The following is a 23,804-nucleotide window of genomic DNA, read 5'->3' on the forward strand; positions in this document are numbered from 1 at the left end:
TAGAACATGGTTATGGAAAATACCAGTGTTAACAAATGGTCTTAAACAACTACTGTTAAACACATGTTTATGTGGGGCTCAACTGGCAACGAGCTTATTGTCGTTTTTCACATACCTGTGTAAGACGGAACACTCAACTTCAATAGTATTGTTTTGTTACCTACAATTCATCATGTACATTCGTATACACATATAACATATCACACACACAAGCAGTTGTCTTTTTAGAGGGTTATCACACCACAGTAGTGTTTCAAAAGCAGATATACTGTGACTGAACTGACACTCAAATAAAATGCGCTGCTTTCATATGCACCTGAATGCTGTAGGGTCCCCCAGGTCCGAGCAACAGTGCTTTTTTACTTTTAAATGAGAACACACACAAGTTAAAATAACATGGAAAAAAACCCTCTACCATGGGCTCACTGATTAGGGGAGCAAAATGGGGTTGATTAGTGAGGTCTGACATCTGTCGCCTCTTCCTGCAAGATGGAATCGTTCTCTGACATTCTGAATGAGGCAGTTCTTCTATCCCATTCTATAACCTATATAAAGAAAAAGATCCATAGGCAGTATAGAACTTTGAGGGATTTGGTTGGGTTGACTGAAAAATGAGAAGAGAAAGATGGAAAAAGATATCAGTATTTTCTTTATCTTTCTCTTCTGTAACAAATGAGGTTTAAATCTTGGTGCTTAGGCACTGTCACATGACCTGTAACACTTCTAGCTGAAGTTTCACTTTCTTAAGGAATTCAATTTGCAACTACATTAGCATAAACAAAAAGCAAAATATACATGTAAATGTATAAAAATCAGGGCACCACAAGCTATTATAATTTTATAGATTCTTATATTTAATTGATCAACAAATAAATTAATTTGAATGATTTGTCTTCATCTTGATTTAAAATACCCAGTTACCCACTGTTCACAGTAGTTTACAGCATTTAAAAAAACTGGAATGCCATCCTTATTTATATATATAAAAATATGTTTTAAATGAACATATGGCTTTTTTGTAGACCTGAAACTACTTTGTGTTCCACTTCTGTATTAGCTCTATATTTTTTGTCAATTATGTTTTAAAGTACATCTTGTGTATAAATTATAAACGCCTCCTATTTAACCAAGCAGGAGATGAGAATTAAGAGGGTTTCAGAAAGGTTACTACTGAACTATTAAGAACCCCTACAGTAATTTCTTTGTGCGACAATATTGCTTTAGAAAACAACGCTATTCTGAATGTTCTTGGATCGGCATATTTACAATATTTTAAAACAATAATCTGTAATTGATTTCTATACCAGCTGGAGTTCTGCATGGCCTTGGAAATGATCTCTCCGAGCCATAAAAGTAATATCTGCATTATTTGTTATTACGTAGTTATTTTTAACCATTTCTAAAGAAACTATCTCCATAGCATCTAGGCAAATATTGGACATGTTTCACAGCAGTAGTTCTTTTAGTGGCACTATCATGAATAGCAATGTACTACTTCAACAAAGACAAAACGCCCACAATCATAAAATAAAATCTAGAAATTATAATTTACAAAGTCAGAGGTTGATCAGCTATGTCATAAATATAAAGGGAAGGGTAAACCCCTTTAAAATCCCTCCTGGCCAGAGGAAAAATCCTCTCACCTGTAAAGGGTTAAGAAGCTAAAGGTAACCTCGCTGGCACCTGACCAAAATGACCAATGAGGAGACAAGATACTTTCCAAAGCTGGGAGGAGGGAGAGAAACAAAGGGTCTGTGTCTGTCGCTATATGCTGCTTTTGCCGGGGATAGACCAGGAATGGAGTCTTAGAACTTTTAGTAAGTAATCTAGCTAGGTATGTGTTAAGATTATGATTTCTTTAAATGGCTGAGAAAAGGATTGTGCTGAATGGAATGACTATTTCTGTCTGTGTGTCTTTTTTGTAACTTAAGGTTTTGCATAGAGGGATTCTCTATGTTTTGAATCTAATTACCCTGTAAAGTATCTACCACCCTGATTTTACAGAGGTGATTCTTTTACTTCTATTTCTATTAAAAGTCTTCTTGTAAGAAAACTGAATGCTTTTTCATTGTTCTCAGATCCAAGGGTTTGGGTCTGTGGTCACCTATGCAAATTGGTGAGGATTTTTACCAAACCTTTCCCAGGAAGTGGGGTGCAAGGGTTGGGAGGATTTTGGAGGGAAAGACGTGTCCAAACTACTTTTCCCAGTAAACCCAGTTAGAGTTTGATGGTGGCAGTGGATATTCCAAGGGCAAAGGATACAATTAATTTGTACCTTGGGGAAGTTTTAACCTAAGCTGGTAAAAGTAAGCTTAGGAGGTTTTCATGCGGGTCCCCACATCTGTACCCTAGAGTTCAGAGTGGGGGAGGAACCTTGACAAGCTATATTAAATAAAATATGGGATTGTATGTGGAGAATTGCTATGCTCTCCAGTACATGATAAAAGGCAAAGCCCAAGCAGAATGATACTCCCACTCTATATTTGACAATGAAATCTCAATAATCTGTCTTTCATAATTTATCTGCATTTTAAATACATGCTATTTTAGCCAGTCACATGGGTGTGTGAAGGAAGTTTAGCCCAGCCCTGGTAGAGTTCAATTACCCTGGTGTTTTGTCAGCTACTCCCACATATGATAGATATGGCACAATACACTGATAGGAAATTCTGTATCAAGTAATGCATAGAAAAAAGTGTATGTTAATGGAGGTTATTTATCCATAATTGGAGGTTCTTTGAGATGTGTGGTCCCTATCTATATTCCACGCATGGGATATGAATGTGCACCATGCACCTAAGTCTGGAATTTTTTTTGCAAGCAGTACTGCTTGGCCCACACATGCTCTGTAGCTCTCTCCTTGTGCTCTCAACTGATGGCACAAAGAGAGGGGCAGCGGGGATGCCAGATTGTTGGTGATAATATAATCCAAGATCCGGTTCAGAAGTCTCTGCACCAACATAAGTTGAACTCTTGATCACTCTCATAGAAACAAAAAATTTAGGAGTCTTTCTAAAAATCTTTATTCTTGGCAGATAAAAGGCCAAAGCCTTCCTCATGTCCAGAAAATGCAGTCTTCTTTCCTCTTCTGAGGCATGTAGTTTAGGAAAAAATACAGATAAGCGGATGACCTGACTCATGAAACTCAGAAGCTACCTTGGGTATGAATCTGGGGAGGAAGTGTAGTCAGACCTTTCCTGTATGGTGGGCCCGATTTAAGCACTGCCAGTTCACTGATTCTTCTGGCCAACATTATAGCTTCATGTACAGATGAGTCATAGAGCATGTGGCCAGCAGCTCAAAGGGAGTCTTAGATACCACCGAACAAAACAAAGGTCCCACTGAGGTGCAACCACCACCACAGGCAAAAAGGATCTCAGAATCCCCTTCAAACATCTAGTTGGGACAGGATGCGTGAAGATGGTATGGTTATCCACTGGTCGATGCAAAGTGCTGATTGCTGCTAAATGTAGCTGCAGGGAACTGAATACAAGACCTAAAGACTTAAGGGTACATAGATAATGTAAGATAATGTAAGATATCCAGTGGAGTCCAGAGACAAATTGTGTTGATGAGCCCAAGTGGAGATATGCTTCCATTTAACTGAGAAACATCTTCTTGTAGAATCTTTTATACTTTGCATCCTGTTGGAACATGAGCACTCTGTCTCCGATTCTCTCTAAAAACTGGGCTCTTAGTTGCAGTGGTCTTGAATTGGTTTGTGAAACCATGCTCCTGTGTTGCTTCAGAAGGTCCGGCAAGTGGGGATGTTCATGGATGGTTGCACTGAGATCTTCCACAGATCTGTGAAGCAGAACAGCCTCAATCAGTTGGGTGCGATGAGGACGAGTCAAGCTCTGTCTTGGCAAATCTTCCATTGAACCTTTACTATCAAAGGAACTGGAGGGAAAGCATACCCCAGGCGACCTTTCACAACATCAGGAGGGTATCTCCCAATCTGCCCAGAGCTACTGTGGTGCAGTACAAAGGAAGCTTCCTGTTTGCTTGTGAGGAGAAAGGCTGGCAATTCCCACTAAATGAAGACGTCGGTGAGAACTGAATCATTAATCTCCCTCTTGTGATTACTGCAAAAGTATCTGCTAGGCAATTTTGATAAGTATGCTGCTGATAAGGTTATGTGATGCTTGATACACCAATTCCAGAGGGTGACTGCCTCTAAGCACAAAGAGAGAGAGCTCATTCCCCCTTGCTTGTTTATCTAAGGGCTTGTCTACTCTACCACTTTTGTCAGTACAACTTATGTCGCTCAGGGGTGTGAAAAAACACCCCCCAAGAGACATAAGTTACTTTAACATAAGGGCTGGTATGGACAGCACTATGTCAGCAGGAGAGCTTTTCCCACCAACATAGCTGCCAAGGAGGGAAAGGCAAGTTCTCACTGACATCCTGGCTCTGACAGTGACCTGGCGTATGATTACGCTTATGGCCTGAAACCTTTTGGGAGGTAGAGATACTGCTGTTGCTGCAGTCAAGTCTAATATCACCCCATGACCTTGTGGGGGTCAACATGGATTTTTTTTGTTATTGACGCAGTAACCTAGGGAAGGCAAAAGGCCGTACAGAACCTCAGTTGCCCTATGAAATGCCTTGCAGGTGTTGCCTAGGAGAAGACAGTTGTTGAGGTACAGGAAGACTAAAACCTTTTCATCATGCAATAGACACCACTGAAAAAAAAAAATTCTGTAAACGCCCTGGGCGCTGTGGCCAGACCAAAGGGAAGGCCTCTGAATTGGTAATGGTCTTGGTTGAAGAGGAACCTGAGGAAACTCCTGTGGGCTGGATGGATACCTATATGAAAATATGCAACTTTCATGTCAAGAGGCATAAACCATGTGCCCCACTCTAATGAGGAAATTATTGATGCCAAGGATATCATGCAGATTTTAATTTGTGGATAAACTTGTTTAACTGACATAGCTTGAGAACTGGCCTCCATCTGGGGATCAAGAGATAAGGAGAATAGAATCCCTATAGTGTTGAGCTGGAACCTTTTCTATGGTTCCTCTGGGGATCAGCAAGTTCACTGTCTGTCATAAAATCTCCTCATGAGAGTGGTCCCTGAATACGAATTGGGAAGGGGATTGGCAGGAAGGAGTTGTCAGAAACTCGATTAGGTAGCTGTCAAAACCTCTAATACTCATTTGTCTGTAGTTAGGGCCCTCCTTTCTTTGACAAATTGGATAAGACAGCCTCCAAACATCTGATTAGGGGAATGAAAAGGCACCAATAAAGGGATGTGGGTCTCGACAGCCCCATGACAAGAAACTCTTCACTTGGGGGTTACAGGATGAATGGATGTTGCAGAGGCTGGGTTCCTGGGTCTGTATACCCTCTGTCTCTCGTGTGGTGGCTCCTCAGGATGTTGATGATAAAAGGACTGAGGTGGTGATCTTCCTCTATACCCCTGTCTACAATGCTTCTTCTTGCGGACAAGGGTATAAATGTCCAGCGAATGAAGAGTTGTTATTAAGTCTTTGAGGAGTGGAGAAACTCCTCCATTGTCTCATGGAATGTATTGATAGTATTAAAGGGTAGATCTTGGATGGTACTCTGCACCTCTCTAGGGAAACCTGAGGTTTGCAACCACAAGAGTCTTCTCATAAAATTGGCCACAGCCATCTCCCAATAGCCAGAGCTATGGCTTGGAGTGACGTTTCGGCCACCAATTTGCCCTCATCCACAAGGCATGGAAGCAGGTTCTATCCTCTTTAGGGAGCTTGTCCTTAAACTCCAGAATGGATGGAATCTTATTTGGCCCAGAGAGCCTGATAATTAGAGATCCTGAATTACAGGGACGGGGAAGAGACAACCTTTCTTCTCAGATGAAGCCTCTTGTGTCCCTTATCAGATGGAGTAGCCTTTGGGTTCTGTTTCTTGGCCTGCTCTGTAGTTGCCTGCACTACCAGGGAGTTTGGCAGAAGGTGAGATACAAGAATTTTCCTCCTCTTGGATGGGACAAAGTAGCACTTCTTGGCCATCTTAGGGGCAGAAGTACAACAAGCAGGCGTGTGCTAAATACCACCTTTGCTGGGTTGTTGATGGAGAGGGCAACTTTTCTCTAGCTCCATTTGTAGCTCTGCCACTTCCTTGTGCATGAACTCTTGGTATTATTTAAAGTCATCTGACAGACATGAAAAAGATGGAGTGACCACCTTCTTCGGTGATGAGATTGCTCCCAAAACTGTGAGAACCATCGCAACCAGTTCACCTTCTTCCTCTGAATACTGCAACAGGGCCAGTTGTATATGGGTGGGCAATGGCAAGCAGAACAGATGCATGGAGCGGGGCCAGGGGGTCTGGCACAGAGCTCCCACGGTTTCCAATATTGCCAATATGTTCGATCCACCAGCAGAGGGAAGCCCATGGCATACGGTACCACCTGTCCATTGGCCAGTCATGTCCGGTTGGAATCCCTGACTTTCTAGGGCTTATGTCTGAGATCGCAGAATCCTGCGGAGCCTCCAGATCATCAGAAGAGAAGACAGCTAGATCTCTGATCACCAGTAGTACTGATGGTACCAATGGTTGTGATTTAAGGCAAGTGGGTGGAATGGGGGAATGACTTAATCTCTGAGAGACTCTTCCTCCGGTGTTACAACCTACTGGAATACAGACAGACCCAATAAGAGCAGTCAATGCGGACGGGGAGAGCAAAATGTCTTCTGGGAAGACATATGTCTCAGACATTCCCAAAGCACAAGTAGAGTCCACTGGTGTCACTATGGGTATTGCCCCGGTTCCCAAAGTGGATGGAAGTACGAGGAGCTGCCTTTCTCACATCTTCACCACTGGAACTGGTGTTGGAATCATCGGATCTGTGAAAATTTAGTCAGCCTTAGACTTTAGTACCCGTGTGTGCTGGCTCTTCCATTCTTTTGGGGTGTGCCATGCACATAGATAATTTGTCCTTATGTCTATGAGAGTGCCTCTTACTGCCCTGCAAAGCCTTCTCTTTAGGCTTAACAGAATTAGCCTCTGTTCCCAAGATCGTGCTTTGAGGGGTGCTGTCCACTTTTCAAGGCTGATGTATGGGGGCCCAGATCTGATTGGGGCTTCCACTGTCTTCTTCATGAGCTATTTTCTGAGTTTCAGTTCCTGATCCTGATCCATGAGTTCAGAGGGGTGGGAGAAGTGGAAGATGCTGCACTTGGCAGAAACGGGAGCCTCACCCAGACAGTGTTGATATTGGTCACCCACAGTATTGGTCATTCACAGTTTTTGAATGCAGGGACCCTGGACATTTCCCAGGCTTCTCAGGGAAAAAGTCCCCGGGTGGTGGAAAACAAAAAAGCTATCTAATAATTTATGCTACACTATACTATTTAAAACTACTAAAAACTTACTATGTTCAATTCTTACAGGAATGATGCAGTAAAAAGGAGCTGAGGACATGAAAGATTCCAACGTAGACCATGTGGTGGTAAGAAGCAACTGGAGAGGCAATGGCCCTCAGCTGAAAGCACATGGACAGCTATGGCGCATGTGTGGGCCAATGTACATTGCTTGCAAAAAAGTCCAGGCTCAGGTGCATGGTGTGCATGTGTATCCCACATGTGGAATACACAAAGGGACTTCACTCAAAATTTAAGAATTTTTATGGTTGGTATATTTCAGTATAGTCTTTTAGTACTCACTTTGTCATTTATATCGAGTTACAAATAAATTCTGTAACTATTCCCTCCACCCCCTGCTGTCCTGGCAATATCAGATTACTGGAAAATATAGAAAGACAATACCAAAATATGTTGGGGAGGATGCTAAAGCCTTGTGCTTGTCTGTGCATCCCCTCATCGTACCAAATACGCCCTTGCCCACACCACATCTCCTACCCTTCTCCTAAGCACATTTGTCATAAGCTTCTCTGGCACTTCTCACTTCTTTTGTCCATATTGTTTCCTCTATTCTGTTTTGAGTCTTTTTCCTGTAACACACATCTTTCCCTCTCCTGCACTTTCCCTATTTCATCTGACTTGTTTGGTTTCTTCATTCTCATTCATTCATACTTTAACTTTTTGTTTGTTTTTCTTTCTTCAACCCCCTCCTGTTCCATGACTGACTCCCTCTAACAGCATATCTTTGTCCCCACCATGTCTCCTAGTTGCTTCTCATTCTCACCCAACCACACTCCTAACTCCTGGCTGCTACACTTCCCAATCAGTGATTCCCTGCCTACGTCCTCTTTTGTTACTCCAGTCACCTACTCAGCTGAGCAGAACAACTAAATTAATCTAATCAGAGGTGAAGCATGAGAGTAGCAAGAACTTCAGAGCTAATTAAATTCACATCCAATCTCCACCTGCTCTGCTCCTCTCTTATAGGATTAGGATAATGAAATTAAATAGCTATCCTGAGGCGATAGGGCCAAGAAACATATTGGCACAGTCCTAATAGTAATGCCATATTTTTCGTTGTTGCTATTAAATGTTTTCCCTTCCCGTTATCTGTTTTGGTGAGAAGATGTCAACAAAGAATTTTTAATTATATGTGATCAAGACTTGATGACTGTCTTTCTCTCAGGATGGGAGAAGAGGGACATATAGCAAATAGAATGACCAATGAGTAACTTTCTATTTCCCTTTTCTCCCATCCTGTGAGAAAGACAGTCATCAAGTCTTCACCTACCAGGAAGCAAAGAGGCTAAGGAGCTGTGAACAAGACTTCCTTTCTATAAACCTGGTCAACTTCCTTTCCCTGCCGTTAGAAACTTCAAAATCAGGATAAACAAGAGAAAAAATGAGAACATGGAAAGTCTACATTACAAAATTAATATTTGAGTTTTATTGCAAGCTTTTCCATATTTCCATGAAATACTATGACATACTAAAGTTTCAGCAGCATATGAAGGCTGACTTTTCTGTATTTGCCCGTTGACCTTAATTAAAGGGGGCAAACTTTCCTCGGCTACATACCACAGAAATTTGGAAAACAATATAATTACTTTCTATTTCTCAACTTTTATATAAGTTATTCTCAAGAGGCATCCAAACTAAATAGAACATTTTATTCAGTAGATAGAACTGAACTCACACTCAGCTATTATAAAAAAAAGATACAAAATTAATGCTTAGCCCAGAAACACAGTATCAAAAAGAACATCCTCCTTAAATGCTACACTACCAGCACTCCTAATAAATACTAATTACAGCGTGATGACAGTGTTAATCATTTCTTCAGGATGGTTTCAACAACTTCGAAATTTTTTCAAAGGTGGCATTCCTTATTCTGGGCCAAATTCTACCATCATTTAAACCCTATAAAATCCACTGAAATCAAGAGATCACAGGAGTCATTGACTTCAATGCACTTGTATGGGGCTTCACAGAGGGCAGAATTTGGCTCACATTACTTTCCCCTGTTAGGAAAAATGGCAATTTTCAACCCCAGTTGATGTTAAATTCCTTTAATTTCCATGCAATATCGACAATACGTGACATTAGTAGCATTATTTGTTTAGTTTTCCCTATACTGGCATGGCAAGAGAACACTTAACAGCATTGTTTGAGTATCAATTTCTTAAGTAACTCTTATGAAGGACAGCTCATATTCTGTGATCTCCTAGGCTAAATTTTAAAGGCATCAATCCTGTATCACTTTCCTTCCATGCACTGGCAAACCTCTCTGAACAAGACTTAATTCCCTGATGTAACAGATCCTAATACATATGCTTCTTGGAGGCTGTATCTATGCTTTCTAGATGTAAGCAGAATTTGTCAAGAGAAAGGTCTCAATACCCGCATTTTAAATCAAAGCCCAACACTAAAGGAATAACATATGAAAAATATTGAGTGGGTCTCTCTTCTCTCTCTCTCTTTAAAAAAACAAAACAAACAAAACCACAGGATTTATACCAGAATAACAAGACACCAGTGTTATGTCTACAAGCCACTCTTTTCTGTTGCAATGTTAATCGCCACAGAACTTTGAAGTGTACATGGTAACAGTGAGTAGCTACTTTTAAACTCCCATTAGAATTTTGCTCCCTACTTAAGGGAATTCTGAAAGCTATTTGTTTCATTTTTTTAAAATGAGAGAACTAGGTTTTAGAACAAATAGGTCTGAAAAAAATTCTATAATTATGAAGATTTTCATCCTTTCCACCGAAGATCTGTTGCAGGGTATTTTTCAGTATTGTTCACAGGCAATTAGACTCACACAACCCATATGAACGTCAATAAGAAATTCTCTTTTCATTGGGCATTATAAAGAGAATGCTTCTCTCTGGATAACTAGCAGTGATTTTCCCAAAGACAAATTGTAGGTCAGAACTTGCTTTTCAATCAACATATTTTAAAATGTCACCTTTGTAGACTGCTACTGGAAAGATCTTTGGATAAATACTATAAACTAAAAGCTCATGTATAATCCTTTTGTCATTAACTTATTAAAAAGACCTACAATTGGAGCTATTTCAATTACCCCATCCACCTCCAGGTACTAAGGGGTGCCTCCATATCAGAAATGCAAGTTTAAAATAAACTCAACTTCAGAAATGGGGGGCACAGAAGTACGTAACTGCCTCCTCTTGCTTATTTCTGAAAAGACCGTAGTTCAGAACAAGATCAGAATTTAATACAGATAATCACGAAGCACTGGACACCCCAGATTTCAATCTGCCTGCAAAAGAGAATGGGCTCCTCTGAAATGACATCTGACACTGCATCCCATATTTTTTCATAGTAATATAATGATACGATTGTGTCATAATCAAAGTATTTTATGCAATATAGGTCATGTGAGGTATCACTGACAAGGTTATGGTTTACTGAATAGGATTATCCTATTTGTAAGAATGTATCATTTTTGTATCTAAAGTTAGGACTATAGACTATACATCTGTAATACAAAAGTGTTTGCATCTGGGGAACGCACACCAGACAGAATGCAATCAGTGTGGCAGGCTAACTGGGAACAAGTCAATGGACCATTTGGTCTTTGAAAATGCTAATCTCCCACCTCCCTCAGAAGCTTTCTTGGGATGCTACAAACAACCTCTGACTCATGGCTGCTTTGACACTGCAGGGTCATGTGATTATGTCCCTGGTACTGGACTCCATGATAGAATACCAGTATTTTTCCACTGGGGGAGGAGAGGAAATCACCCTGGAAAACAAAGGATTCCCACCATATATAAATCCTATTTCAGGCAGGGGAGTGACATAATCAGTGGTCATTCTTCACTGAACCCCCACCCAACATGACTGCTGTGACATCTAAGGGCTAGTCTACGCTGGCAGTGCTTTAACACGGCTTGTGTGGTTGCAGCAGAGTGCTGGGAGAGAGCTCTCCCACCGCTCTAAAAAAACCACCTCCACAAGAGGTGCGGCTCCCAGTGTTGGTGCACGGTCTACACTGGTGCTTTACAGTGCTGAAACTTGCTGAGCTCAGGGGCGTGGTTTTTCACACCCCTAAGCGAGAAAGTTGCAGCGCTGTACATTGCCAGTGTAGACAAGCCCTAAGAAACAAAGGGTTGGAGGGGAGGGAGTGTAGAAGGAATGAGCCCAGGCTGGAAAGGTATCTAGCCTGTTAAAGAAATACCTGGAGTTTTCAGGTGCAAGCAAGAACAGTTTGCCTTCAAGAACTTCTGCAATCTACCTAAAACAACATTTAGGGTGAGAAATTACTACTTGTAGCCAGTTTCTTTAGTATTTTAAGCTTATATTGCTTTTTGTTTTATTTGCTGGGTAATCTGCTTTGATCTGTTTGCTATCCTTTATAATCACTTAAAATCTATCTTTTGTAGCTAATAAACCGGTTTTTGTTTTCTCTACAACCAGGCTGTGGAATTCATAACTGCGGGGGGGGATGACAAAAGCTGTGCATACTGTTCTCCACATTGAGGGAGGGGGCAAATTTCATGAGCTTCCACTGTATAGTTCTCTGTGCAGCACAAGACAATATAATTTTAGGTTTAGACTCCAGAGGGGGTATGCACTTGAGTGCTGGGCAATTCCCTAGCTGAAACCCTCCCATGCAGTGCTGATTTCAGTGTCTGTCTTTCTGCAACTGGGTGTGTCCCTAACTGTGTGTGTGCTGGAGGAGGCTTGAGGGCCTGGTTCAACAGGACAGTGTAAGGGAGCTCAGGCTGGTGAAACAGGCGGGCTCAGCGGTATCCCAGTATGTCAGGTGGTACCCCATCACACTTATGAAACAACGGACACCCCATATTTCAATCTGCCTGAAAAAGAGTATGTGCTTCTCTGAAATGACATTTCTTTAAGTCAATTATTTTTTCCATAATAAGCTATAAGGTGATTACAGGTTCTAACAGATGACAGTATGTTAATGCCATTAACATTCTGTCAGCATTCCTTGTCCGTGTCTTAACGATGCCTGGCTGCTCAGTCACTCTGAGCCCTCATGCTGGAGAAAACGTTTAGCTGGCAGACAATCAGTAGTTTTTGCCTCCCAGTACATGGTTTTCTCCAGGGCCAAGTTGGATGACTACATGAAATAACTCTCTGATAGGAGTCATCCTATCAGTTTAATGCAGAGTGGACATTTCACATATTGCCAAAAACGTTTAAAGAAGGTAACACGTCGTTTCTCAAATGGATCTCATTACACTCAAGACAGGTTATGCGAGGAACCAACAAAACTCATGTTGTGAATACAGCTGTTATTACCACACAACAAGGCTTACTATCACTACCTTAAGTAATGGTGACCTGGACATATGGCTGAATGCCAGAAATTATGTCATTGGCGTCAAAAAATTGCAAAAACCCAAATGCTGGAAGTTTTAATTTTGTTTAAATAGTATTTTGTTTTGGCAAATGTCATCTCTTTTTGAAAATCAGAATAAAGAGAAATAACAAATCACTGCTCTGGTACATTACATGAAAGGAATTTTGCCTATATGTCCATTTCTTTGCAATGGGATAATTATTTTCCATTCTCTTTTGTGCATCTTCAAAGTTTCCTTGTTTCCCCAAAACATCTCTGATTCTGCAGACCCTCCCAGGGCTCTTAGATGCCTGGATCTTTTAATTTTATGGGTGGACATTTAATTAGTAAGCCCTCAGAGGACAATCTCATGCAGTGGAGAATGGACTTACAGAACCTTTGTGCAAAAGTGGTCTGGGGACAGCAGTAACAGCAAGGTTCCTGCACCACTTAAGAACCACTTAAGTAGACACAAAGATCAACTAGTGTACAACGGGTTACTGAGTGGGTGAAGGATTAAAAAGAGAAGGAGTTGTTTATCTCAAGGCATGAGGAATTCTGGGATATGGGTGGTTTGATTCAGAGTTGCATAATGTAGTATAGCCACTGGAGCCCCAGGTTGGGAGGCAGGGTTCAGCAAATCCTACCCTGAGAGTACAGATGAGTGTAGACACTCAAGACCTAGATTAACAAAGTCAGGGTCTGCTAACTCAAATTCTACTAACCCTTTGCTTACATTGCAGTAAAGATATCTTCCCGCTCAAGAGGGAGAACTCAGAATAAGCTATCTGGGCCATCCACTTCTTCTTGTTTCCTCAGTGCTACTTCCTATACTCTGCAACAGTCCCCAGATTCCCTTCTCAGGCTATGACAATGTTTAGTTAAGATTGTTTAGTTAAATTTCACCCCTTCCTTGGGCTACTTTACCCAGCTGTCCATCTAGGCCTCTTCCCAGACCCTTCAGCTTGAGAGACTTAACCACGGATCTTATTCCTTTCAAGTTTCCCACACTGGACAAAATAAAAGTTCTTATATACAGATTCTCTTCCAACATCCCTCGCTATCAGGCCTACAGCTCCCATAAATCTTAAGAGCTAATAGCACCAGAATTCTCCTGTTCTAGGCTGAAATTGTAACAGGGCAGTATGGGACCTGGATCTCTCTTAATGGGTTAGCTTTTCTTTTGATGCACCAAATCCAAATAAACTCTGGAAAGGAGGAAGTTAATGGTCATAGGGAAACACCTCAAAGACAGACAACCACCATTATACCAGCCTTCAACAGAGTGTATCTAATCCTTAAATCATTAAGATAGCACACAGAGTTCTCAGATTCCTCACACTCTGCTAATATTACATACCAAACTAAAAACAGTAGCAGCACCCACTACAAAATCCTTTTTCCAGTCTGTGCCAGGGTAGGAGATTGTACATGTCATGCTCTTGAACACAGACCTGCATTTGTGATCGCCAGGCCTGACTAGTTCAAGGCTCTGTATCTTGGAATCAATGTAGTGGCCTTAAAGCTTCATATGACACAACATGTCACAGAATACCTGAAGAGCTACTCAGGCCAATTGCAAACACATTCCCCATGTGCTCTGCTTGCTACAATATCTCCATATGCAATAATGGATCAAAATTCAAGGTCCTTCACAGATTAACTGGGCCCTCAGTGAGATGGTCTAGGCTACTCTCATAGATTGACACTTCCCCTCCCTCTCATTTTACAACCATGACTGCTTTATTTATCATGAACCATTGAACTGCCCACAGTATAAATGAGACTAGTGGGATCCAGGCACACAGCATTTCTAGCATCGAGAACACGAATATAGAATTCCTCCTGAGAGACATTAGAGCTACTGATATCACCACCTTCAAGAATCCTTTCAAGACATCTCTTTGCAATATAATTCCCATAATTACAAGCTTCCTCTGACAATATTAATAAAAAATAGATCTGTAATCACTTGTAGGCAGGATGGAGAAAACTGAAAGGCAGCACCAAAACTTTGTGATTTGTGTATGTGACAATGTTTTTTGTCTAGTGTTCAGTTAATACTGTGACAGATGCAGTATCAGTGACTAGAAATATAGAAACCACCCACAGATAAAACAAGAAAGGCTTCATTGATTTAAAAATACGTAAATTAAAAGAGAGCTGCATTCTGGATACATCTCATTAGGTTCATTACTTACAACATAACTAGATCTTTTAAGAAATAAAATTCTCTTCTCATTATTGCATACCACATACACTATTTTATACTACATATCACCACATACAATTCTTCAAAAGTATCAAAAATATGGCAGAATGACTTAAATGCATGAACCTTTCAACTCAAATCCTAGCAAGTAGGTTGTCAGTGCAAATGAGGTTGGTTATTTCAGCCTAGTCTTCATTTGTGTACATCACAAAACCACCACACAGTATCAAGATGTACGGTCTCCGCTCAAGATAGGTCCACAGCTGAAGCAACTACCAGTAAGTTAGTTGTACGTCAGGACACATGTGCAGTAACACAGATGTGTGAGGAAGCTAACCCACAAAATCCAAACCATCAGTTTGTTCTAAAGTTGTCAAACTGCTATTCGTAGCCTTCCTTCTCTACTCTCATTGATGTGACTCCTTTTCCTACACACCCAGTCCAGTCTCTCTCTCTCTCTCAAAAATAGAAAGCCTGGCACTGGGTTTCCCTGCCTGGAGTGGCAGTAATTATTTATTGAGGTTTTCTGAATGTCAGAGAGGCAATGATCTTAAAGACAACCAGAGAAAAAATTCCGCCCCACCCCATCAACATGCACCCATTATGTAAGCATAACAACACCACTTTTTATTGAAAGGTTTTACTAGCAGGTAAAGAGGAAAACTGACATTAAGAAATTCTATGAAGAGTATAAATGTAGATTAGGATGAAGAAAATAACAGGTTTATTTTATAACTTTTTTTTTCAATACGGGCGGGGGGGAGAGGGGAAGATAAATGACAACGAGTGGAAAAAATAAGGCTGAGTTCCCAACTCAGTTCCCTGACTCCAAATAAAGATAGCAAGCCCAACTTCAACAGTCTATTTACTGCCTTGAGAGAGACAAGGTGTGTGAGGAAATATCTTTTATTGGACCAACTTCTGTTGGTGAGAGAACTTATCTCTCTCACCAACAGAAGTTGGTCCAACAAAAGATAGCTACAATAATGCTGCATATTTATTACATTATTTCTTATGACTACTACTTGCATTTAGTGACAATACTTGCTGGACCTGGGATTAAAAATTTTGACCATCTTTTCTCTTTATAAAAGAGTAAAAAACATAACTTGTCAAAGGTGGATTTAATGCAATATAGTAAGGTGAGTAAACCAAGCATCACTATTAGAAATAGCTGTTCCGGCTCTTTTCTCACTAACTTGCACCTCGTGTCTGATTAGTCAAGATATAGTTACAAAGTCAACGGTAATGGTGTGAAACCATTGGCCTTTTAACTATATCTTGCTTCTCTCTGTGGACAAATGAGCACATCTCCTTCCAAAAGGTAAACGGTGATTTGCCCACAAAGAATAGGAAATTCCTAATACAAGCTACAAGCAATGTGAACTAGCAAACCTTTGGTCAAAAGTATTCCAAGATCTAGACATGGTATCAGATGGTTTCTTTATTACAGGACAAAGTCCTCCCTGGTATAATTATTATAACAGGAAGAAACTGGTCCAGCAAGTACTACCAGTCTTGTCTCTGCCAGCTGCAGATTTTACCACTAGGCCCTTGATGGCTGGATTAATCAACAATGTCCCTAGGCAGAAGAGACTTTGCCAATCATCTGGGACAACATACATGAATATTATTGTGAATGTCTCACTGAAACAAATTCCAATCCCCGCAAACAAAACAACCCCCTCACTGATCAATGATAAGAAAAAGGCACTGAAAACAAGAGATTGTGCTTTTCAGGGGAAGGAGGGCAGCATGCATCTTTGAATTTTTCCTGCATTATACAATAATCTGCATTTGCTTTAATGGTTAATAAATAAATTTGCCTTACTTTTTCCAAGAACTGCCTTCACAATGTAATCAGATATAGTGCTATCTTTTTAACATGCCTTGCGGAAAACTGCCTTTGCCCATACAGTGAGAGCAACTAAGGATTAAACTTCCCTTTCCACACTCCCCTCACAACAATGAATATGAACTTCAAAAGCCTAAGGTTGTCTCTACACCACAGAGACTATACCAGCATAACCCTGTAATGTAGATGCAGCCAGACAGAAGGACTTTTATGTTGGTGTACAATTGTTACCTGCCCTAGCCAGTGGCAGATTAATGATTTTGCCACTCCTAGGCCCAGAAGTAATTGCTGCCCCTCCCCCCCCTCAGCTCGCCTCCGCTCTGCCACCACCTCCTCCCCTGAGCGCGGTGCCGGGACCTGCTTCTCCCGGCTCCCTGCCAGTCCTTGTGCGTTAAACAGGTTTGCAAAGGAGGGGGGAAGGGGCGGAATGCAGTGCACTCAGGAGAGGAGGCGGCGGCAGAGCAGAGGGGACCAAAAGGGGCAGGGAGGGGGCGAGGAAGGGGTGGAGTTGGGGCAGGGCCGGGGGCAGAGGGTGCAAACCAGCACCAGAGGAAGCAGCCTCTGGCTGCTATTATAAATTTGCCGCCCCTGCAAATTTGTCGGCCTAGGCGTTAATACTCCGCTGTCCCTAGCGAAGTTAGCTATGGCCATAGAAGCATTCTTCCACTGACATACCCGCATCTACACGGGGCGGTGGGGGGGTTAGGTTCCCATAGCTATGGCATCAGGGCTGTGTTTCTCTCATACCCCTGCCTGACAGATGTATGTTGAGCTAAATTTTAAGTGCAGCTCGCATCTAGTTTGGACCATTCAAAAACTATTAGGCATGGGAAAATATGTTAATAAAAACAAGATGGTAGGTACTGGAATAACCTGGGTTTGGTTGGCTCTCAAAATGTTGGGATGATTAACCACCAAAAATGAAGAAGGCCAGAGGGACTGTGTAGTGGCTGCAGCCTTCTCCCTGCTTGAGGAGATGTAAGCTATATAGTAGCTATACTATAGCAGGCTGCTAATAAATGGCGCTGTATACAATGGCGCTATAAACATTATGTAAAGGAAAGGACTCTCTGGAAAAAAGAAAGGAAAAGAAGTTCTATAAATCTAGGACCAAAAAATCAAAGTCTCACTTATAAGATGGGACTATATCTTGGAAAGCAGTGACTCTGAAAAGGACTTAAGGTCATGGTAGCTAACTGAATATGATGCTGTAACTAATAGGGCCAATGAGACACAGGAATATCAAGTACAAGTAGAGCTGTGGTATTAGGCCTCTGCATATGGCATTAGTGAGACTATTACTGGGATAATGTGTCCAGTTCTAAACTCCACACTTCAAAAAGAATGTAGACATATTAGAAAGGTTCAAAAAGGAGTTACAAAAATGATTCAAGACCTAGAAAACACAGTACAGACTACAGAAATTTAATCTATTTAGTTTATCCAAGAGAAGGTTAGGAGGAGTCTTGATCATGGTCTACGGGAATCAACATGGGGAAGTCATTTCTGACAGCACACAGATCTTTAATCTAGCAGAAAAAGGCATAATGAGATCCTATGGCTGGAAGCTGAGGTTAGACAAATTCAGACTAGAAATAAGATTCAATTTTTAACAGTGAAGGTAATTAATCCTTGGAACAAATTACCTAGGGATATGGTGGATTCTCCATTACTTGACACCTTTTAATCAAGACCTTTCGAAAAGTTATGCTACTGCTCAAACAGAAGTTATGGATTTGATGCTGAATTGATTGGTTGACATTCTTTGGCATGTACTATGCAGGAGAACAGACTAGATGTTCATAATAGTCCCTTTCTGGCCTTAAAATCTAGAAAGTAAACTGCTCAAGGTGGAAGTAGTAATAGCCTAGAGTCTGTCTGCTTCTGCAAGGCGTCTACTCCTTATAACCCTAACAGTTCCAACTCAGACCTCATTATTTCTAGCGGTACTGTCTGCTATGCACATTAAGGCAAAAGAACAATGATTAACCACTTGAAAAAGGTAATAATCCCCTAAAATTATTGTCATAAAAATAAAGGGAAGGATAACCATCTTTCTGTATACAGTGCTATCAAATCCCTCTTGATTTTAAATCCCTCTATAAAAACCCTCACCTGTAAAGGGTTAAGAAGCTAAGACAACCTCGCTGGCACCTGACCCAAAATGACCAATGAGGAGACAAGATACTTTCAAAGCTGGAGGGGGGGAGGGGAGGGGACAAAGGGTCTGTCTGTCTGTGTGATGCTTTTGCCAGGACCAGGTCAGGAATGCTCTTCAGAACTTCTGTTAAGTTAGTAAGTAACCTAGCTAGAAATGCGTTAGATTTACTTTTGTAAGATGGCCGGTAAAATAAGCTGTGCTGAATGGAATGTATACTCCTGTTTTTGTGTCTTTTTGTAACTTAAGGTTTTGCCTACAGGGATTCTCTATGTTTTGAATCTGTTTACCCTGTAAGGTATTTACCATCCTGATTTTACAGAGGTGATTCTTTTACCTTTTCTTTAATTAAAATTCTTCTTTTAAGAACCTGATTGATTTTTCATTGTTCTTAAGATCCAAGGCTTTGAGTCTGTGTTCACCTGCACAAATTGGTGAGGATTTTTATCAAGCCTTCCCCAGGAAAAGGGGTGTAGGGCTTGAGGGGATATTTTGGGGGAAGACAACTCCAAGTGGGCTCTCTTCCTGTTCTTTGTTAACACGCTTGGTGGTGGCAGCATACGGTTCAAGGACAAGGCAAAGTCTGCACCTTGGGGAAGTTTTTAACCTAAGCTGGTAAGAATAAGCTTAGGGGGTCTTTCATGCAGGTCTCCACATCTGTACCCTAGAGTTCAGAGTGAGGAAGGAACCTTGACAATTATACTGCCTGGAGTGCTTTTATTACTATTTTAAACTGAAATTTCTGAACAATTATACAGGGAAAATATATATACTCCTGAACATGGAGCTGTATTGATATTTCTAGGACAACCAATCTAAACACAAGTCTGTGCAGAGTTCTAAAGCAAATCTAAAATAAACCAGATCTAATTCTACTATCAAAGGCTCTCTTTTCATTTAGTTTCAGCAACTTCTCCATTAAATCTGCTATTCAGATAGATGTGACTCCATGATTCCTCACATTTTTAGTCCATAAAATGTGTTAAAATAAGAGTTCAAATTTATATCAAGTTAAAGACTACAGACAAAATAACTACATAAATTAAAATTAAAAAGTTTTAATTTAACATTTTAATCAGCCTACCATGTTTATCTGAATAAAATTTCTCTGCAATGTTTTTGCTTTGAACAGTTTGTGGAATACTGTATCACTACTCTCTTCTTCCATGTCTTTGTGTAAATATGAATGCAGCTTCATGAGATAATCGCTCTGATAGTTACAGATTACAGTACATGAAATACTACTCACTGAAGTCATAACTTACAGAGAAAGAGAGAAAAAAACAGGTGATATGAAATTACAAATTAAATTGTTTAAAGGGGGAACAAGAAAAGCAAGAATACATATTTCAATTTTGTAAGTGAGCTTTACATTCATTCTTCATCACTTAAAGCCTAATCAATACCTGGACCTGTTTCTTACTTCTCTTCTCTCTCTCTCTTTTTTTTAAGCACATGAAAACTGGGTCAATATTTTCTCATCATAAAATTTGCTTCACTGTTGGGAATAGGGTGCTCTATTAACTGACCTCTTCTCTTAGTACGGCATCATGCAATATTTATTTAATATTCACTGAAGACAGCTCCAGCTACAATTGATACTGAGTAGCCTCTATGTATTGGTGTACAGGGAAAGGGAAACAATACCTTTAATTACGATATATACATGGAAGTGCATCCCAGAGCTCCCTCTGCTGAGAATGATTAATGTTCTGACATTTTTGTCATCCTTTTTCTGAAAAGCACAAGCAGTTATAAAGCACATTGAGCTCACTCTCCCTGAAATTCCACAAGTTTCTAATTTCACTGTGTGCCATCAGCACCCAAACAATTCTACACTGGGCTGACAGAAATAGAAGAAACACACAAAGGAAGCAGAAAGACCTCCTTTTTGTCTCTTTTAAGCAGCAGTGTTGTTCCTGAGTCTAAAAAAAAAAAGTATTTGAGTATAAAATAAAAGGGTGTATATAATGGTGATAAGAAATATCAATTTTGATCATGTACTACAATTTAATTTACTGGAACTGCCTTTCTAAAAATAAAAATCAACCATTTATCAGGTCATCAATTAATTATGAAAACAAAAATCCTTAGACAGAAACAGTTGTTTTCTTACAGACTTATCTATTTTGTCAAGTCATCAAATTTGTTCAATGTTACAGTATGATAAAGCAGCCAGGCACCTACTACTGCCTAACATGCCTCTTTTAATTACCAAGAGCCATGGATGGCATCTCGCTGTCATATCAGAAGTGTGGTGATGTGCAATGAAGTGAAGCAGTTTCGTTAGTTCAGTTTCACAGCTCCAGCCTTAACTTCCATAGAAAACTCATCAGGCCCCAGAATTTTGGCAGCATGAAAAAGTTAGCAGCGATCTATTAAAATGAAATTGTTCTTACCTTTTAATTCCTCTGTGCAGTCTGGTTCTACCAATGCAGTCAGATGAAGGAGTCCCATTTCTTTAAAAAAATCAGGAAGGAAGCAACAGGATTTTAGCATTCTCATATGATCCAGCCACCATTGTCACTCATACTTACCCTATGTGAGCTATTTCAAAGATTTAAGTAACTGATCTGCACTATAAACATACATACAGAACAAGAGCATCAGCATTTTCTCAGAGAACTGAAGGACACGGTCCTGCAATGGTTTAACTCATGTGTACCAATAGAATTATCAGGTAAGAAATTACACTCTTTCCAGCCTAAATATCACCATTGCAGATGGATTTGATCTGACTGGCTCTTCCCCACATATTGAACTTGAGGATGGTGAAGGAAACTCCTTCAACCACCTTGAAAATAAAGAAAACCCTCGAAATCAAGAAAACCATCTCAAATAAAAGAGAGAAGCCCTAAATAATGGGTCATGGGGATTTGACAGGTGGTCAAATACAAGAAGCTGCTAGGAAATGAGAAACTAAGATTAGAATTTACGTGAAAACTCTGACAGCCTAAGTGCAGCTACAACTGAAACCTGCACCCTGAGGAACCCAGGGGTGAGCCCTTTGTCCAAAGCCTTTAGAATAGGACTTAAAACACTGGAAGTGATTCCCTATAATAGGCAGAGAAGGTACTCTTTTTTTCTCAAGTGTGAACTAAACTAAATGTGGATCTAGCTCCTAAAGGATGCTCTGTTCACAAAACAAGCTGACTGAATGAGCAGACTGGATTGTGGTTAAGGAAGGGAGCCTGGGAAAGTAGATGAAGTAGGAGGATGGAGCTTTAGAACTGTTATGCAAAATATTCTGGTAACACAGATTATTCTGGCCATATTCAGGACCGTTTTCTTATGAAACCCTGAAGCAAATGGGATGGAAGGCAATGCATAAAGCAAGAGGAAAGTTTTTGATATAAATTAGCCCTGAACTACTTTCCTGTGGTCCAGCCAGAAACTGTTAATGGTCCATGTAGGGAAGACAGCACTTGAGAGCTTATGACTCACTCTCTCACTGCACCTCATCGCAGTGTGGGCTGTAAACTGGCTTGTTGGAAAAAGTGTGTACCACTTGCTTTAAGGGCTATTGAGCCAGGGAGTGACTTTCTGGTGCAGCTTCAAACCAGGTCCCCCCGTAGGTGACCAGAAAAGGGGTGAGGGTTTATATAGGTCCATGCCAGTGCAAGAAAAGTCTTTTACTTGGACCAAGTGGAGCAGCACCAATCCTTCAACCCATGAATGTAGTGAAATACTGGGTTCTGTAAGGATCAGCTGTGGGCAGCACTGTGCTAGCTGCTTCTTTCTTGGGGGACTGGGGAGGAATTTTTTCCTTACCACAAGATTGGCCAAGGTAAGCGGGGTTTCTGGGGTTTTTTTGACTTCCCTTCAGCAGGTTTGGGGGTTTTGTTGGAGCAAACTTGAAATGGGAGTTAGGCTATAACGTTGAAACTCATTATGTAAATGTGAGGCAGATGTCCAGTGCAGGTACTCTGTAGGGAAGGGATGCAGCAGCAATCAGAGAAAACAGATTAGTAAAGGATTTAAAGGATGTATTCTTTAAAAGAGTGGAAACCAGGGGGTGGGAGGAGGGGGGCTTAGGGCTCATACGACTGGTATGGCAGGGAGCCAAACTCCCCTCCCTCCAAACCTTCATTCAAGAGGCTGGATGGTGAGGTCCCAGCAGCACGATGGGTAAGGGGGAGGGTTGACAGAAGCCCCTTGAGAATATATTGAAAAGATTATGCAGTTACTTGTACTGTATAGTTTTATCTGCTGGGTATTCCCAGATATGTAAGGATAAAGTTGTGGCCTAATTAAATCCAGTGTCTCCTGTCCTTCTTCCAGCATGGCCGAACAATGACTTTTCTCTAACTCCCTTACAAATTAGTATGCCAGTTGGCAGGATTGCTCCACTTTACATTAGTCCACTGATCATGCTCAACAGATTTCTCCAAATGCATTAAGGTGAGCCCACTGGCAAACATACCTACCTGTACGGCCTCTCCTATGGAGGAAGTTGAATACTCATGCTACATTCTATCAGCCCCTCAAGCTGCTGTATATAAATACATATACAAACCTCATGAGTCAGGAACAGGCAAACACACATTAAACATTTTCTCATTTAAAGAAATATGTGGATTTCTATATTAAATTACCAACTGAAAATTTCCTTTAAGCACAATGGAAATGTAGTCAGTTCCACATAAATTTGATAGTCAGCTTCTTGCACTTACATTTCTTTACTCTTGACCAAAAGTTGAACTACTTCATAAGTGAAAATTTTTGAAAGAGCGGAAGGGTGGAACAACCAGAAGTTAAATCTTGAGACAGTGACTGACATACAGCTGTCTATTTTAGTTACTTTTAGATAAAGAATTCACAGTATTTATTCCCTACAGAGATAAAATGATAAGTCAATCTTCAGTTCAGACTATTTAATCATACTTACCAGAGCT

General features: G+C 40.7%; 1 protein-coding gene and 1 long non-coding RNA gene across 4 annotated transcripts in view; both read right to left on the reverse strand.

Annotated features, from left to right (window-relative positions):
* DIAPH2 (diaphanous related formin 2) overlaps window positions 1–23,804 on the reverse strand; it is an 837,317-nt gene that overhangs the window by 287,718 nt on the left and 525,795 nt on the right. The window lies entirely within an intron of this gene.
* On the reverse strand, window positions 21–23,322 carry LOC144269810 (uncharacterized). Its single transcript, XR_013347044.1, has 3 exons — window positions 21,309–23,322; window positions 20,557–20,644; window positions 21–604 (listed from the first exon to the last, which is right to left on the reverse strand). It is a non-coding gene; the product is annotated as an uncharacterized LOC144269810 (long non-coding RNA).

This window comes from Eretmochelys imbricata, chromosome 9, assembly GCF_965152235.1.
Source record: "Eretmochelys imbricata isolate rEreImb1 chromosome 9, rEreImb1.hap1, whole genome shotgun sequence".
NCBI lineage: Eukaryota > Metazoa > Chordata > Testudines > Cheloniidae > Eretmochelys > Eretmochelys imbricata.